This window comes from Anomaloglossus baeobatrachus, chromosome 4 (genome assembly GCF_048569485.1).
Source record: "Anomaloglossus baeobatrachus isolate aAnoBae1 chromosome 4, aAnoBae1.hap1, whole genome shotgun sequence".
NCBI classification, from domain to species: Eukaryota; Metazoa; Chordata; class Amphibia; order Anura; family Aromobatidae; genus Anomaloglossus; species Anomaloglossus baeobatrachus.
The window spans coordinates 426,174,669-426,193,502 of NC_134356.1; the positions used below are offsets into that span (position 1 = coordinate 426,174,669).

At 44.4% G+C, this 18,834-nt stretch overlaps 1 protein-coding gene across 1 annotated transcript in view; it reads left to right on the forward strand.

Moving 5' to 3' along the window:
• Window positions 1–18,834, forward strand: part of PAX4 (paired box 4) — a 154,090-nt gene that overhangs the window by 91,668 nt on the left and 43,588 nt on the right. The gene's annotated exons all lie outside the window — the stretch shown is intronic.

Here is an 18,834-nt window from a genome sequence, read left to right on the forward strand (position 1 = left end):
TTTTCCACCAAACAACCGTGGTGCAGGGAGTGAATCTCCCAGTTGTAACTTGACAAACATGGGACGGTCTCGTCATCTTCAACAGTCTACCCGTACCAGTAGCACCGTATCTGGTGCTGGTAACAGCAATTTTATTGAATCTTTTCATAATTTTTTTACACCATCCTTTGCAAGGCCACCAGAGACAACAAGTCTGACACATAGTCAACGGCTGGAGAGGATGATACAGGAGTATCTCCAAATGAATCGATGCCATTACTTTGCAAATGGAGCCTTGCTCATTTTGGGCTTCAAATCTTGAAAAATGGCCAGAGCTCTCCACTTAGGCCTTGGAGATTTTGTCGTGTCCAGCTGCCAGCGTTGTCTCTGAACGTGTATTCAGTGCTGCTGGGTCTGTGCTGACAGATAAGCGCACGCGTCTGTCCAGTGACAATGTGGACAGACTAACGTTCATCAAAATGAACAAGTCATGGATCCACAAGGAATTTACTACCCCTGTGTCATCCTGGGGAGAGTAAATGCTTGTGGATTTTGAATGTGCTTGATGCAAATCTACCTGTGAAGTGTACAACTGGGTCACAAGTGCTGCCACTGAAGGGGTGGGTGTGTGTGTGGCCTAATTTTTGGAAAAAAGGAAGACTCCGCTTGGAGTAACCCTTGCTTACATTGTTTTTAAAAATGATCCAAGATGAACAGAGCTGGGATCAGGAAAGACTTAGCTACCTACCCCGGTGTCATCCTGGGGACGGTTAAGGATGGCGTATTTTTGAATGTGCTTGATGCAAATCTACCTGTGAAGTGTACAACTGGGGCACAAGTTCTGCCACTGAAGGGGTGGTTGTGTGTGTGTGTGGCCCAATTTTTTGAAAAAAGGGAGACTCCGCTTGGAGTAACCTTGCGGTGTCTTACATGATTTTAGAAGGGCATGCCATGCCTATATCTGTGTCTCTTCCTCTTTTTCCTTGTCCAGCTGTTTTGTTTTCGCACGAGTATATGTCCTTGTCACTTTTCCATGTGTTTGTGTTGTGTTGTGAGTTGTTTGTCACCTTTTGGACACCTTTGAGGGTGTTTTCTAGGTGTTTTTATGTGTTTGTGATTGCCTCCCATTGTTTCCTATGCGGTTCGAGTGGTTCGCCGAACCGAATTCGATCGAGACCTCCGTTCGGCGAACCGAACTCGAGCCGAACCGCGACCGGTTCACTCATCTCTAGTTATTACCACTTAAATTCACTCATATCGTATTTGAAAAAGGTAGCCTGGTCAGGAAGTTAAAACTGACTTTGATATAAAGAGATTAAAGGGGTTGTCTCAACATGATGAATGATTAAAATTGCAAAGTGCTTAAAAAAATTGACATGTTATTACAAATCCTTTTTGTTTCGAAGTAATTTACTAGATTATATAATAATTGCGCCTGTCCCATTTACTTATGCTTTGCTCTCAGCCGATGCAGAATAGCTATTCAAAAGTTTGCAATTATTCTTGGGACTCATGAGTATCACCAGTCCAAAAGCTACAGGGTTAATCCTGTTGGGTTTCTATCAGCTGTCAACACTGTTAAACCCCTTAGAACTAATTCCCACTGCAAGTCAATAGTTTGCTATGCTGGTTTGTCCCTCAGGCCTGAGCTCCTGTGTTTTGACCTGATTTTTCCCATTCATTGACCACAGTTTGACATTCGACTACACACTTGTTTTTTTTTATTCTGTTCCTGACATAACCTATTGGATTTAACCCATATTCCTGACTATTCTTGACAGCTTGTGCCATCTAACAGCAACTTAGTCTGTGGCCTTTACCTAGAGACCATTGTTTAAGTCCAAATCCCTATACAGAAGTTAAATGGTGGAGACCAGGGGAACCCCTATGTTCTGGGAAACGGAGTAGCTTATGCCAATCTTGTTCGCAATAGCCATTTTGGAGCTGCAAGGGGATTACTAACAGTGTTCCCATAACAGTTTATTGTTTCTTGTGTAGGTCTCTTAGGTTGGTCTCTTAAGCAAGGAGCACAACACTTGCAAAATCTTTGCTATAGAACATGCACATACTGGTCTGACCAGATCCATAAATTTGGCCAGCTTCAGTGTCCCTGTGCTTTTCCAAATCTCCAAAGTAGCCCTCTCCTAGTAGCCCTATAGAGTTCGTGTCGTGGGCGGGGAAGGACGCCGCTGCGCTGCGCTCACTAATGCTCGGGTCCGGCGCTGCTGCGATGGCTGCTCGGTGGCTCAAGCGGTGGGCCGGATCCGGGGACTCGAGCGGCACTCCTCGCTTGTGAGTGAAAGGGGGTAGTTTGGTTTGGGGATTTGGTCCGTGACGCCACCCACGGGTTGTGGTGAGGTTGGGCACCACCGCTGCTGGTGACGGGGATCCCGGGAGCGATGGCAGGGAGCAGCTGGGATGTTGTTTTCCCCCTCCGTGGGTAGGGGTTGGTGGTCCCGGGGCCCGGTGAGATGACGGGGAGGCAGGGTTGGATGGGTGCAGGGTCGCTTGGACTGCACAGCACGGTGCCGGACGGCACGGTAGTACTCACTCAGCCACAAAGGTACACAAAGTCTCTGGTAAACCAAACGGCTGGATGGACGGGTCTTGCAGCCGGCTGCTGTGGCTTCTCCTGGACGGTTAGTGGTGGCTGCCTTTCCCTGCACCTGTGTGTATGTTCGGTCCCGATAGCTTCCCACCGGTAACCCGCTCCCCTGCGTGTATATGTGCCGGAGGAGCCCTTTTGCCCGCAGGCTCTGGCCCTTTGAACTCTAGCTGTGGCGGTAGCTGTATTTCCTTTTGCTGGTTGGACGGTTGCCTTCAATCGGGTCTTGGCTGTTAGGAAACCCCTGGGGTTCCGGTCACTGACGGATTTGACCTCTAATGGCGGTTCCAAGCCTGGTCGGGGTCCGCAGGCCCTGCCTGTGTGTGCTGGCTTCACTTTGCTCCCCGGTTTGGTACCGGCGGGCCACCGCCCGTCCCCGGTCCTACGGTTCCACGTTAATCTGCCTCTCCTGCAGACGGCCACCACTGTCTGCCAACCTTGCTCATGGTGCCCGGGCCACACACCCGGACACGGTCAGTTTACTCCTCCACTACCACTTCACTCCTCTCCCTTTTCCTAACTGTACTCTCCTCTGACTGACTTCCTTCTCCCGCTTCCAGGACTGTGAACTCCTCAGTGGGTGGGGCCAACCGCCTGGCTCCACCCCACCTGGTGTGGACATCAGCCCCTGGGAGGGAGGCAACAAGGATTTTGTGTCTGGCTGATGTGCCTGTCTCAGGGTGGGGGTGTGTGTTGTAGTACCTGTGATGACCTGGCTAGTCCAGGGTGCCACATTTGCATTTTGGCCTAGCAGCTCAACTATGCCGCCATCCTGAACTGTCAATATCCAGCACTTGGACTTGAACTGTAGAACTGGGCATTGTGCTCAGGCTGTATCTAGAGCAGGGGTTTCAAACTTGGCTGGGTGTATAGGCCGCACATAAAAATCATTTTTATTTGGGGGGCCGCATTCTTTTCAGGACAAAGTGCCATTTTTTGTGATACCATATTTTTTTTTCTATACACCTCGGAATAATTTTTTTTAACATTTTTGGCTCTTATTTTTTTTTTTTAATTATTTAAATAACATTCATCGTATGGGTTATGGTACTGTTTTATAGCTTGAATCGTTACAGATGTAGTGATAACAAATGTGCACTTTTGTTGTTTATTTTAGTTGATATATAAAAAGCATTTTTGATGTTAAAAAAAAATCATGTTTTATTTTGAGGTTTCTTTTACATTTTATCTTCTACTTGTAAGTAATATCATTATACAAATACAATTAGCACCATATAGTAATTTTGGCCAACATCTTGTAGTAATTTTAAATTACTGAAAATAAGCCCCAGTTTTGGACACATGTGTCGATGCGGGTTGTGCCTGACCATCAGGAGGTTTGTAAGTTTTTGGTCTTGCATAATTTGCATGACATTTTGGTACTGGGATTCCCTTGGTTGCAAGCCCATAATCCAGTTCTTGATTGAACTTCTTTATCTGTGACTAATTGGGGCTGAAAATTATGTGCATAGTGATACTCCTGTTTTGGCTATTTCATCTCAGACACAGTAGGTCCCTGACTATTTGGCGGATTTCATGGATGTATTTAATGAGACCGAGGCTGCGTCTTTGCCGCAGCATAGGAACTATGATTGTGCTAATGAATTAGTGCCTGATGTAAATTTCCTAAGGGACGGCATTTCAATTTATCTGTACCTGAACATGTTGCTATGCGGACTTATATTAAGGAGTCTTTGGAGAAGGGTCACATTAGACCATCATCTTCACCTTTGGGCGCCGTTTTTTTCTTTCAGGCCAAGAAGGATAGCTCATTGCGGCCCTTTATTGATTATCGTCTCCTTAATAAAATCACGGTTAAATATCAGTATCCATTGCCTCTGATTTCCGACCTGTTTTCTAGAGTGAAGGGTGCTAGTTGGTTTACTAAGTCGATCTTCGGGGAGCATATAATCTCATTCATATTAAGCAGGGTGATGAATGGAAGACAGCGTTTAATACTCCTGAGGGGCATTTTGAGGACCTAGTGATGCCCTTTGGGCTCACTAATGCCCCTTCCGTCTTTCAGTCTTTCATGAATGATATTTTCCAGGACTTTGTGGACAAGTTTTTGATTGTTTATTTGGATGACATTTTGATTTTTTCTCACGACTGGGATTTTCATGTTGAACAGGTTCGGACAGTATTTAAGGTTCTCAGGGACAATGTATTATATGTCAAGGGATCGAAATGTCTGTTTGTCATACAAAAGGTCTCTTTTTTGGGGTTTATTTTGTCTCCATCTTCTATTGAGATGGATCCGGTCAAGGTCCAGGCCATTCATGATTGCGTTCAGCCTATTTCTTTGAAAGGCCTTCAGAAGTTGGTTTTGCTAATTTCTATCGTAAATTCATATGCAATTTTTCCAGTATTGTCAAGCCATTGACTGATTTGACCAAGAAGGGAGCTGATGTTGTGAATTGGTCTTCAGAGGCAGTCTTGGCTTTTCAGGAGCCTAAAAGGAGGTTTACTTCTGCTCCAGTTTTGCGACAGCCTGATGTGTCTATTCCTTTTCAGGTGGAGATCGGAGCTGGGGCTGTCTTGTCTCAAAGAGACCCTGTGACTTCTAAACTTAGACCCTGTGGTGAGACAGCAAATTGTTGTACTTACTGAGCATAAGAATTTGATCTATCTTGAATCTGCCAGGAGGTTGAATCCTAGGCAGGCTAAATGGGCCTTGTTTTTCACGCGCTTTAATTTTGTGGTCTCTTATATTCCGGGTACTAAGAATATTAAGGCGAATGTCCTTTCTAGGAGTTTCTTTGCTGATTCTCTGGATGTGACCAAGCCTGCTACCATCCTGCATGAGGTAGTGATTCTCTCTGCGATTTCACCTGATTTGAGACTTGCTCTTGAGGAATCTCAGGAGAACAAACCTGAAAGATTTCCTGGGGGGAAATTGTATGTTCCTGACCAATGGAGGAGTAGAGTGATGTCTGAAGTTGATTGTTCTGTGTTGGCTGGTCATCCTGGGATTTTTGGCACCAGGGATTTGGTGAGTAGGCCCTTTTGGTGGCCTTCTCTGTCTCGTGATGTGTGGAGTTTTGTGCAGTCCTGTGAGATCTGTTCTAGATCCAAGTCTTCTTGTTCTCGTTCTAGTGGACTATTATTGCCATTGCCGGTGCCTAAGAGACCATGGACTCACATTTCAATGGATTTTATTTCTGATCTCCCTGTTTCTCAGGGGATGACGATTATTTGGGTAATCTGTGATAGATTTTCCAAAATGATTCATTTGGTGCCACTGCCTAAGTTGCCATCAGCTTTGGAGTTGGTACCTTTGTTCCTTCGTCAGGTAGTTTGTTTGCATGGTATTCTTGAGAATGTTGTGTCCGATAGGGGAGTCAAGTTTGTGTCTAGATTTTGGAGAGCTTTTTGTTCTAGGCTGGGAGTTGAGTTGTCCTTCTCCTCTGTGTTTCATCCTTAAACAAATGGACAGACTGAGAGGACTAATCAGACTTTGGAAACCTATTTGCAATGTTTTGTGTCAGCTGATCAGGATGACTGGGTTTCTTTTTTGTTCTTGGCTGAGTTTGCTCGTAATAACAGAGTTAGTTCGGCCACTTTGATGTCTCCTTTTTTTGCAATGTCGGGTTTCACCCTCGGTTTTCTTCGGCTCAGATGGAGGCTTCCACCTGCCCGGGTGTTGATTCGGCAGTGGAGAAAATGCAGCATATTTGGGATCAAGTGGTGGATAAATTGTCCCACTCCCAGGAAAATGCCCAACGGTTTGCCAACCGACGTAGGACTGTGGGTCCCCGGTTTGAGGTAGGGGACTTGGTCTGGTTGTCTTCCAGACATGTTTCCTATGAAAGTTTCTTCTCCGAAATTTAAGCCAAGATTTATTAGACCTTATAAAGATTTGAGGATAATTAACCCTGTTTCTTTCCGTTTGGCTCTTCCAGAGACTTTCAAGATACACAATGTCTTTCATAAGTCTTTGTTGAAGAAATATGTTGAAGCGGTGGTGCCCATGGCTGCGCCTCCTGATCCTGTGTTGGTCGAAGGGGATCTGGAATATGCAGTGGAAACAATTTTGGATTCCCATATTGCTATACAGAAGCTCCAGTATCTGGTCAAGTGGAAAGGTTATGGTCAGGAGGATAATTCATGGGTGATTGCTTCTGACATACATGCTGATCACTTGATCCGTGCTTTTCATCCAGCCCATCCTGACAAACCTGGGGGTTCCGGTGAGGGTTCGGTGACCCCTCCTCAAGGAGGTGGGGGGGGTACTGTTGTGAATACGTTTCCAGTTTGGGGCTCCCTCTTGTGGTCAGTGCTAGCGGTGCAGTTGATTTGTGGAAAGAAAGCCACACACCTGTGGAGGACTGGCAATCAGGCATTTCAGGTTGGACTATATAACTGAGCAGTTCCCTCCTGTTACTTGCCGGTGCCCAATGGATATCCTGTGTGTTAAGGACATTGTGAAACCAGCCCTGCTCACTACCAGAACTCCTCTCAGAATGTGGTCTTGTGCTTTTGCTTATTGTTTTCAATTCCTTGTTGTTTTTTCTGCTTTGATACTATGCTTGATTCCTATTTTGTCTGTGTGGAGTTTTTGGTGGAATTGGATAATTTCCTGCTGGGAGTGTCTGCATACTTAGCTCCATGATTCTGCAATGTGTTTTGTCATGCTTGGTATTAATTCAGTCCCTCATATATATTAGTGTTTTTGGATCCCAGTAACATCTGAGTGCTGATCTAGTGGGGGAGAGGCCTTTTGTCCTCAGGGTTTTTCCATATCAGTTGTGCTGGTATTTATTAGGGTTTTTACGGCTGCGGACAGTGCTCCTTCATATCCTTTCCTATAGAGATAGTTTGGGCCTCACCTTTGCTGAATCTGTTTTTCTAGCTTTGTATTGTGTTTTCCTATATCACCGTAGTCTTTACATGTGGGGGGCTATCTATATCTTTGGGGATTGCTACGAGGCAGATTAGCTTTCTTATATCTCTATCTGCAAGAATATTTCGTTCTCCAGCTGTGTCGAGACGACTAAGTCATCGTAGGCTCGTGCCACAGCTACTTCTAGTTGTGTGTCAGGATTAGGTCTACAGTCCATTAAGGTTCCAGCCACTCTGTTACCTTTTGGGTTTTCGCATTTTTTGATACTCCTTGGTCCCTGAATCATAACAGCACCCATCCTGGTCCCCATCTTGTAATAATGTGCCCATCCTGGTCATACTCTTGTAGTAATGTCCCATCCTGTCCCCTTCTTGCAGTAATGTGCCCATTCTGGTCCTCTTCTTGTAGTAATGTGCCCATCCTGGTTCTCATCTTGTAAGAATGTACCCATCTTGGTCCCCATCTTGTAATAATGTGCTCATCCTGGTCTTCATCTTGTAGTAATGTGCTCATCCTGGTCCTCATCTTGTAGTAATGTGTCCATCTTTTCCCCATCCTATAGTAATGTGCCCCATCCTGGTTCCCTTCTTGTAGTAATGTGCCTATCCTAGTCCCCATATTGTAGTAATGTGCCCCATTCTGGTCACAATCTTGGAGTAATATGCAAATCCTGGTTCCCTTCTTGCAGTAATGTGCCCATCCTGGTCCTCTTCTGGTAGTAATGTGCCCATCCTAGTCCTCAGCTTGTTGTAATGTACCCATCCTGGTCCTTTTCTGGTAGTAACGTTCCCATAGTGGTCCCCATCCTGTAGTAATGTGCCCATCCTGGTCCCTATCTTGTAGTAATGTGCCCATCCTGTAGTAATGTACAAATCCTGGTCCCTGTCTTGTAGCAATGTGCCCATCCTGGTCCCCATTTTGTAGTAATGTGCCCATCCTGTAGTAATGTGAAAATCCTGGTCCCCATCTTGTAGTAATTTGCCCATTCTTGTCCCCTTCTAGTAATGTGCTCATCCTGGTCCCTATTTTGCAGTAACGTACCCATCCTGTCCCCATCTTGTAGTAATGTGCCAATTCAGGTCCCCATATTGTAGTAATGTGCCCATCCTGGTCTTTATCTTGTAGTAATGTGTCCATTCTTGTCCCTTTGTAGTAATGTGCCCATCCTGTCCCCATCTTGTAATAATGTGCCCATCCTGGTCTTCTTTTTGTAGTAATATGCCCATCATGGTCATCATCTTATATTAATGTGCCTATCCTTTCCCCATCACGTAGTAATGTCTCCATCCTGGTTCCCTTCTTGTAGTAATGTGCCCATCCTGGTCCTCATCATGTAGTAATGTGCTCTTCCTGGTCCCCATATTGTAGTAATGTGCCCCATTCTGGTCACAATCTTGTAGTAATGTGCAAATCCTGGTCTCTTTCTTGGAGTAATGTGCCCATCCTGGTCCTCATCTTGTAACAATGTGTCCATCCTTGACATATTAGTCCTCATCCTGTAGTAATGTGCCCATCCTGGTCCCCATCTTGTAGTAATGTGCCCATCCTGTCGTAATGTTCAAATCCTAGTCCTCATTTTGTAGTAATGTGCCCATTCTTGTCCCCTTGTAGTAATGTGCCCATCCTTGTCCCTATGTTGTACTAATGTACCCATCCTGTCCCCATCTTGTAATAATGTGCCAATTCTGGTCTCCTTATTGTAGAAATTTGCCCATCCTGGTCCTCATCCTGTAGTAATGTGCCCATTCTTACCCCTCTATAGTAATGTGTCCATCCTTGTACCCATCCTGTAGTAATGTGCTCATCCTTGTCTCCATCCTGTAGTAATATGTCCATCCTGTCCCAATCTTGTAGTTATGTGCTAGTCCTGGTCCCCATCTTGTCCCTTTCCTGTAATGTCCCTTTCCTGGTCCACATCTTGTAGTAATGTCTTCATCCTGTAGTAATGTGCCAATCCTAGTCCTCATTCTGTAGTAATATGCCCAGTGGCGGCCCCTGCACCAGCTGCGAATGTCACGGGGTCCACAGGTCTGCGAGCCATAAAAACAAAAAAAAGCACACCGAGGAAATGGAGGGCAGGTAAGAAGAATCTTTTTTTTTTTTTTTTTTTTTTTAATTTCTTTTACGTGTATATATGAAGAATGGCATAAAATTGAAAATTACTACAGGATAGAACATTACTACAAGATGGGGACAAGGATGGGCACATTACTACAGGATAGGGGATGGATGGGCACATTACTACAGAATGGGGAAAGGATGGGCATATTGGTACAGGAAGGGGACGGGAGGGGCACATTACTAAAGGATGTGCACATTACTACAATTGGGGACAAGGATGGGCACTTTACTACAGCATGGGGACAAGGAGATGGGCACATTACTATAGGATAGGGACAAAGATAGACACATTACTACAGGATGGGGACAAGGATTGTCATATTACTACAGGATGGGGACCAGGATGGGCACATTCAGTAGCAGCCTCTGCAACGGCCACGATTATCATGGGGTCCACGTGCCTATGGGGAGCAAGAAGCAGCCTTGGGGCCATATGTGGCCCGTGTGGTTTGACATCCCTGGTCTAGAGGATGAGTGGCGTGCACATTTGTATGCACACAGTCTTGAGGGTCAAGAGGGAAGGAAGCACAGAGGCACTGAGAAGAACAAATGGATAATTTAATATAAAAAGTGAAGAATAGACACCCATCATAAGATCAACAATAATGAGTATTTTATTATAACACATACAATAATAAAAACATGTATAAAAAGTAATACGATGAGGTATTCAAATGATACAGAAACAAAAATTCTACCTGTGGCATATAAATATGGTATAATATTGGCAGTTATATAAACAGCAGCAAGTAGGTTTGTAAAGGAAAAACAGCATGAATGGCCCGAAATTAAACCTCAGATACCCATGTAGTCCATTATACGTTCATTGCTATGGATCCACCAGAGGTCAATCTAAAGAACAAAAATCTGGTAGTATCATGTGCAGTGGTACTACAACCAGGATAGCTGCTTATATGTTAATCAACAAGGTGCAGGAACGCATAGGGGGAAAAAGTACATAACAATAGATATACTCACCAAATTATATACCAGAAGAGCAAGACATAGGTTTGTATGCACATAGTCTTGATGGTCACGAGGGAAGGTAGCACAGAGGCAACAAGAAGGACAAATGGGTAGTAGAAACCAAGAGAAAAGTCTAGGCATGCTAGGCTAAACTAAGGAGCAAATACACATGCCCGTTTTACCTATTTTGTCTTACTCCGCCTTATTTTCTTATAAATTTTAAGCTTGTGGGCCCTCACTCTTCTTGTAACTAGTGATGAGTGGACCATTGAAAGTTCAGGTTCACCAGGACTTTAGTTCAAAGTTTGGTTCAAGACCCAGACTTCACCTGAACTTGACCCTGGATCCCATATAAATCAATGGGGACCCAAACTTCTGTGCTGGAAAATGGCTGTAAAAGGGTCGTAGTAGGCTTAGGGGCTGAAACAGGAAAAAAAATGGGGGTAAAAGCAGGACAATTTCCTTGAAAACATATGTGGTTAAAGAATAATTAAAAAAAAAATGATGTGGGGTCCTCCTTTTTTTGATAACCAGCACAGGTGCAGCAGACAGCTGTGGGCTGCAGCCCTCATCTATCTGCTTTACCTTGGCTGGTTATCAAAAATAGAGATGACAGAATTTCTGATGATCATGAGAAATTCCCGGTCAGCTGATGGCTGGGAGTGACATATGGAGCCTTGTTCCAAGCATATTCTTAGAACAAAGCTCCATAGGATTCGATGGGCATCGTGGGACATTACACCATTACGGCAGAACTTCGAATATTTCTTTTTAAATAATAAATTTGTGAATGAGGAAGTGTGGGGGAATTTTTATTCAAATAAACTATTTTTTTTCTGTTTGTGTGTGTATTTTAGCACTACACTTACTGATTAGTAATTTGGGTGTCTGATAGACAACTTTCCATTACTACCCCCTGGGCTTGATGCCAGCTGTCAATTCACAGCTGATGTCAACCCTAAAAGGTATTGCCTCTACTTCAAAGCAATTGAGTAGAGCTGGGCAAAGCGCCAGAAATGGTGTAACTAATATATGCTCTACTTCTGGGGCGGCTGCGGACTGCTATTTTTAGGCTGGGAAGGGCCAAATAACCATGGGCTTTCCCACCCTGATAATACCAGCCCCCAGCTTTCTGCTTTACCCTATCTGGTTATCAAAAATAGGGGGGGACCCCACTTTTTTTAAATAAATAATTTGAAAAATTGGCGTGGGGTCTCCTCTATTTTTGATAACCAACCAATGTAAAGGAGACAGCTGAAGGCTGCAGAGGACTCAATGTAATTTTGTTTTTTATTGTTTATTTACTGTTGCAGCAATCAACAGGTATTTGAACAGCACCCACACTCCAAACTCACACATGGACTTTTTTGAAAAGTTAAATTTCGAGCCCCAGACACTAGGTGTCTGGTATGGACCCCAAATTTTCACATTCGGGTTCGTCATCCCTACTTCTAACTGTTGAATTATATTTTTTTCTAATGTCTTTATTGTCTGTACATGTCCCTACTTAAATGTAAAGTGCTGCATATGGTGGTGCTATATAAATAAAATTATTATTATACTCCAATTTCCAGCTTCTTACTAGGACCTTGGTCTATTTCAGGTTTAGGTTTTGTAAGAGTAAGCCTATAAAGACTTAGATCCATCTAGTACAACCTTTCTCCAGCAATTATACATTTTGTCACTTAACTATCTATAACCAACAATGTTATATGTACTGGAGAAATCATCCAGACCTTTTTTAAAAGAAATTAGAGTCTCTGCCATTACTACCTTTTGCAGTAGAGCATTCCACAGTGTGACTGCTCTAACTGTAAAGAACCCCTTTATATTTAGCTGCCGGAATCGCCTTTCTTCCATCCTTAGTGAGGGCCCCCTGGTCCTTTAGTATTGTCTTTGGAAGGAAAAAGTCATGTGCCAGTCTTTTGTATTGACCACACATGTATTTATACACATGAGATCTCCTCTGAGACGTCTTTTTTCTAAGCTAAACAAATCCAACTTTTTCAACCTCTCATCATATGGGAGGCCTTCCATTCCTTGTTGTAGTCTAGTTAACTGTCTTTGAACTGACTCTAACTTTTAATATCCTTTTTAAAATGTGGAGCCCAAAACTGGATCTCATATTCTTGATGTGGCCTTACAAGTGATTTAGAGAGGGGTAACAATATATTGGGATCATGGGATTTAAAAAGGTTGGCCACTACTTTATATATTTTCATAGAATCATAGAGTTAGAAGGGAACTGAGGGGCTATCGGGTCCAACCCCCTGCGAGTGCAGGTTTTCCTGAATCAGCCCAGCTATATGTTTATCCAGCTTAGACTTGAAGATTTCCATTGATGGAAAGCTCACCACCTCCCTTTGTAGCCTGTTTCATTCTCTGACTGCCCTTGCTGTCAGAAAGTTTTTCCTAATGTCTAATCTGTATCTCTTTCCTTTTAGTTTCATCCCATTGCTTCTTGTACTTCCTTGTGCTAATGAGAATAGGGTAGTTCCCTCTGCACTGTGACTACCTTTTAGATATTTGTAGACCGCTACTAAGTCTCCTCTCAGCCTTCTCTTTTGCAAACTAAACATTCTTAGTTCTCTAAGCCGGTCTTCATATTACATGGTTTGCAGACATTCTAGCATCTTGGTTGCTCTTCTCTGGACTTGCTTCAGTATATTGATTTCTTTCTTGAATTGGGACACCCAGAACCGTACACAGTATTCCAGGTGTGGTCTGACCAGGCTAGAGTATAGGGGAATAATGACCTCTCTTGGTCTAGATTCAATACTTGTCTTAATACATCCCAGAATTCTGTTGGCCTTTGTAGCTGCAGCACCACACTGTTGGCTCATGATGAATCTGAGATCCACTATTATGCCCAAGTCCTTTTCCCCTGTGCTATTGTGATGCCCTGGCGCCGCCAGGTGGTCACAGTGACATACTACACCCCACACAACACCACCCTACACCAGGTACCATCTGCCATAAAATCCTAGCCACCCCCCTCAGGGTAGGAAGGACACACCAGTGGGCGGGACCAGGCAGATTGGGAGCGCCCACCTAGGGGTCCTGAGGATCCGGGGGCGGGAACCAGTGAGAAGTCTTGAGTTGAAGTTCAAGGAGGAATGGATTGAGGTGCAAGTGAAAAAGAAGTCTGCGCCTAGTGAAGGGTAGCCAGGGTAGTGGCCCTGGTCTACTGGCTAGGTGGCAAGAAGTGGACCGTGTCCAAAGGCGACGGGAGTCCAGTCGCGGGAAATCCCACGGTGGACCGGGACAGGGTTGGAGCCCGCCAGTACTGACAGCGGAGATCCGGTCCGGAAACAGTGCACATGTGGGGTACCTGGACCCTAGTTAGAAGACGGTTACAAGCCCCTTCTCTAATTAACCAGGCCGGGAGCAAGGTTCCAGACGTTGTTCCAGAGTGTTAGCCCAGATAGAGCGAAACGGCAGCCCACCACGGGGGATAGGGCATCCGCAACAACCCACTGAGATCCCAAGGGTCAGTTTTCACGGGCACATCTCCCAACCAAAACCAAACCGGGAGTGGACTTCCCTGTTCCACACGAGGTTGTCCAAAACAGCAAGAAAGTACAAAGGGCTGAAGGAAGGGACATTGGTACACTAGCCGAGTGTAGGGATCGTATACACCCTGAAGTGGCAGCCGGCCACTGACATCTTGGTTTACCAGCAGACTTGTGTGCAATCATTTCATCGTGAGTACACTAACACCCTCCGGTCCGGCCCGCCACACCATCACCAGCAGCCATCACCTCCCGTGTTCTGGACACTGAATCCCAGGCAACCCCCCTACCCATGGAGGGCTTAACAGCCAGCTGCCATTCCATCGCCCCGGGTGGTCCCTAACAGCAGTGGTGGTACTCCACTTTACCACACACCGTGGGTGGCGTCACGAACTATCTACATCACCGATACATGTTACAACCCCTTTTTATTTGAGTGTCCGCACAACCCCCGGGTCCGGAGACCCCTTGAGCCACTGCGGATCTGGATCCGAGCAGCCCGGCTGCTGGCGTCGGGGCGGCACACTATCATCTAGTTGTATTCCTCCCATATTATATATGCTTTTACATTTATTTACCCAGATGTAGACTTTGCATTTGTCCCTATTAGACACCATTTTGTTTGCCTCAACCCATTGTTCAAGTGTGTCTAGATCCTTTTGAATACGCTCTCTCTCATTTCTGTTGGCTATTCCTCCAATCTTCATATCATCTGCAAATTTCATGAGTTCCCCAATAATTCTGTCATCCAGATCATTTATAAAGATATTAAACAGCACTGGGCCCAGGACAGAGCCTTGCAGCACCCTGCTTTTGACATTCCTCCAGTTTGATGTGTAGCCATTTAGTATTACTTGTTGTGCATGGTCAGCCAATTTTGTATCCATCTAACTGATTTTTTGTTGATTCCGTATTTGATAATTTTTTCAATGAGGATGTCATGTGATACTTTATCAAATGCCTAACTGAAATCAAGGTATACTATACCCACAGCATTCCCCTGGTCTAACCATTCAGTGACTTTGTTATAGAAGGAAATCAGGTTGGTCTTACAAGATAGATTTATTGGTCATAAAGCCGTGCTGGCTCTGGTTGATTAATGCCTTCCCATCCAGGTACCTAAGTAAATGTTCTTTGACAATTTGCTTGAAGATTTTTCCTGCTATGGAGGTCAGTCTTACTGGCCTGTAATTCCCTGGATCCTCCTTTTTCATCTTTTTGTAGTTTGGGACCACATTTGCCCTATTCCAATCTAAAAGGGACCTCTCCTGTTTCCCATGACTTATTGAAGATTATATCAAGCGGTACTATCATTTCCTCAGCTATTTCTTTTAGGATTCTAGTGTGTAAATCGTCTGGACCTGGGGACTTGGTTTCCTTTAACTTGGCTAAGTGTTCTAATATCAATTCTTTGCTTATTGTCAACTTGGACTCCTCCTGACCATCATTTCTATCATGATTATTGTTGATGCTTGCATTAGTTGTTTGGGAGAAGACAGATACAAAATACGAATTTAGTATCTCCACCTGCTCTTCCACCTTGTTGACTGTTTCACCTTTTTGATTCTGCAGAACTCAATGGTCTCCTTCACTTTTCTTTTGCTTTTAACATACCCTTAAAATCCTTTTACCTTACTCTTGGCCTCTTTTGCAAGCCTTAATTCGTGTTCGGCCTTAGCTCCTTTGACACTTGTCTTGCAGAGTCTGTAAACTGCCATGTATTCTTCCCTAGGTATAATCCCCATCTTCCACTTGATGTATGTTTCCCTTTTCTTTTTATGCAGGTGATGAAATTTGTTGGTCATCCAACCTTGTTTCTTTCTTTCCCATTTTTCTTCCTTTTAGGTATTGTTAGTTCTTGTGCATTAACAATTTTCTTACGGAAGATTTCCCATCCTTCATGTGCAGGTTTGTGCTTAAGAATTATGCACCATGGAATTCTACCAACCCTTGCCTTTAGGCCCTTGAAGTCTGCTCTGCTAAAGTCAAGCATTGAAGTCAGTGGCTTCTCAAGCGTTTCCTCTCTTGCAACACCAAATTCAAGGATAGCATGATCACTGACTCCCAGTGTCCCTGCTAGCCTTGGTCCCTTAACCATATCATCGTTGTCTGTTAGGACTAGGTCCAAGATGGCTGTTCCCCTCATGTTTTCTTCTACCAGATGAGAAATGCAGTTATCTGCAAGGCAGGATAAAAATTAGTTGGAGTCCTTTCTTTGCACATCAACTGTGATCAATAAATTAATTGTATTGTTAAATACCTCTATTATCAATTTTTGCACTGAGCAGCGCTATGTAGCTCAGCGCCGATCATGTGTCCCCTGGCTGTTGCGTCCGCTGGTATCCGGTAATGTCATGCCAACTTCAAGGCTCTAGACATTGAAGTGACATCACCCTTTCATGCGGCCACTCACCCTGATTGACTGTGCTGTGGGTGGTGTTTCATTGCACTGCACATCTTAAGAATGGAGCGTGCGATACAGGGGACCCGCCAACCCAGCACTGGTTCAGCAAGATGTGTTTCCGAGAGTGCACAACCAGCGGAAATGCATTTTAACACAGAGACCTGTTGGGTCCCTCTACTGCAAATTACGGCAGTGCAGAGTCACAATAGGCAGGATCCGGTGCTGGGGAGAAAACGTGTGCAACTGTTTAAAGAAATGAATATTCACTAATCTCTACATCCACAATCCCTTCCACCTCTCTGCACTGAAGCCGGTGCCGAGATGTGGGCAGGATTATGGGCATGGGGAGCAGTGAATATTAATTTTCTTAAACAATGGGCACATCTGATCACCCAGCAGCTGCAGTAAGCTGTAGAAATTGAACACAAGTCAGCAGATAGGAATTTGCTGATTAACTTCATAAGAGCTTTATCCAGCAATAAAGATGTGCTTCTAGAGCATGATAAAAGATAATATTGCTAAAATAAGATAATGGATATGATAATGCATATTTTGAGAGGCATAATAGCAAAATGTATGGAAACAAAATCAGTTATACTGTGTTTTTCCAAAAATAAGACAGTGTCTTATACTTTTTTTGCCCCCAGAAAAGCGCTAGGGCATATTTTTGGAGTACGCCTTATTCTTGGAGAAACCTGGTTGGGGGTAAGTTTACCCCCCAAAAAGCAGACCCCCCTCCCCTTCCCAGGAGACTCCTACTTACCAGTCCCTGGATGTCTGCGTGGCTCCCAGGTCCTCCCTGTGATTTCCAGCGGGCCCTCTCATCAGGTATGCTGCACGCCATCCTCCCCTGCTTCTGGCCGACACACACACACACATCAGATCATGCACACATACTAATACACATACACACATACACAATCACTGATCAGACCGCACACACAATCACTGATCAGATCGCACACACACACTCACTAGTCACTCACCACATCTGGCAGTATAGAATGCCTCCGGCCGCAGAGAAAGATGGGAGAAAGTTACCCATCGCAGGTATTGTAAGCATTCCATCCGTAGTCGCAGGTCCTTGCGTTCCACCGCACTGCATCTCAGGATTCTGCTGGCCAGAAGAAATCAGCATCGCTGGATGCGGTGAGTGTGTGATCTGATGGGTGATTGTGTGTGCAATGTGATGGGTGACTGTGTGTGTGACCTGTTGTATGTGGGTTTGAGATCTGATGTGTGGGTGAGCAATCAGTGCAGGGCCTCCTGCTCAGCGTCTGGTGAGAATGATTGCAGGGTGTCTGCTTTCTATAATGAAGTGACCTGCAGTATTCTTAACTTTTTTAGCTGCATTAGACACTTCATTATTGAACTGCAAGTAGGGCTTATTTTCGGGGTAGGGCTTATATTTAAGCCTTGCTCTGAAAATGCCTGCTAGGGCTTATTTTTGGAAAAACACGGTAGTACTGGACAACCTCTTTAATCTCTCATTTTATACACTCTAAAATCTTGTTTGCTTTTGCAGCTGCTGCTTGACATAGAGTACTGCTGCTCACTTTAATTGTAAACAGAATACCCAAGTCCTTCTTCCAAGTCCTGAGTTTACTTCCATTTAATGTATATACAGTCAGGGCCAGAAATATTTGGACAGTGACACAAGTTTTGTTATTTTAGCTGTTTACAAAAACATGTTCAGAAATACAATTATATATATAATATGGGCTGAAAGTGCACACTCCCAGCTGCAATATGAGAGTTTTCACATCCAAATCGGAGAAAGGGTTTAGGAATCATAGCTCTGTAATGCATAGCCTCCTCTTTTTCAAGGGACCAAAAGTAATTGGACAAGGGACTCTAAGGGCTGCAATTAACTCTGAAGGCATCTCCCTCGTTAACCTGTAATCAATGAAGTAGTTAAAAGGTCTGGGGTTTGTTACAGGTGTGTGGTTTTGCATTTGGAAGCTGTTGCTGTGACCAGACAACATGCGGTCTAAGGAACTCTCAATTGAGGTGAAGCAGAACATCCTGAGGCTGAAAAAAAAGAAAAAATCCATCAGAGAGATAGCAGACATGCTTGGAGTAGCAAAATCAACAGTCGGGTACATTCTGAGAAAAAAGGAATTGACTGGTGAGCTTGGGAACTCAAAAAGGCCTGGGCGTCCACAGATGACAACAGTGGTGGATGATCGCCGCATACTTTCTTTGGTGAAGAAGAACCCGTTCACAACATCAACTGAAGTCCAGAACACTCTCAGTGAAGTAGGTGTATCTGTCTCTAAGTCAACAGTAAAGAGAAGACTCCATGAAAGTAAATACAAAGGGTTCACATCTAGATGCAAACCATTCATCAATTCCAAAAATAGACAGGCCAGAGTTAAATCTGCTGAAAAACACCTCATGAACC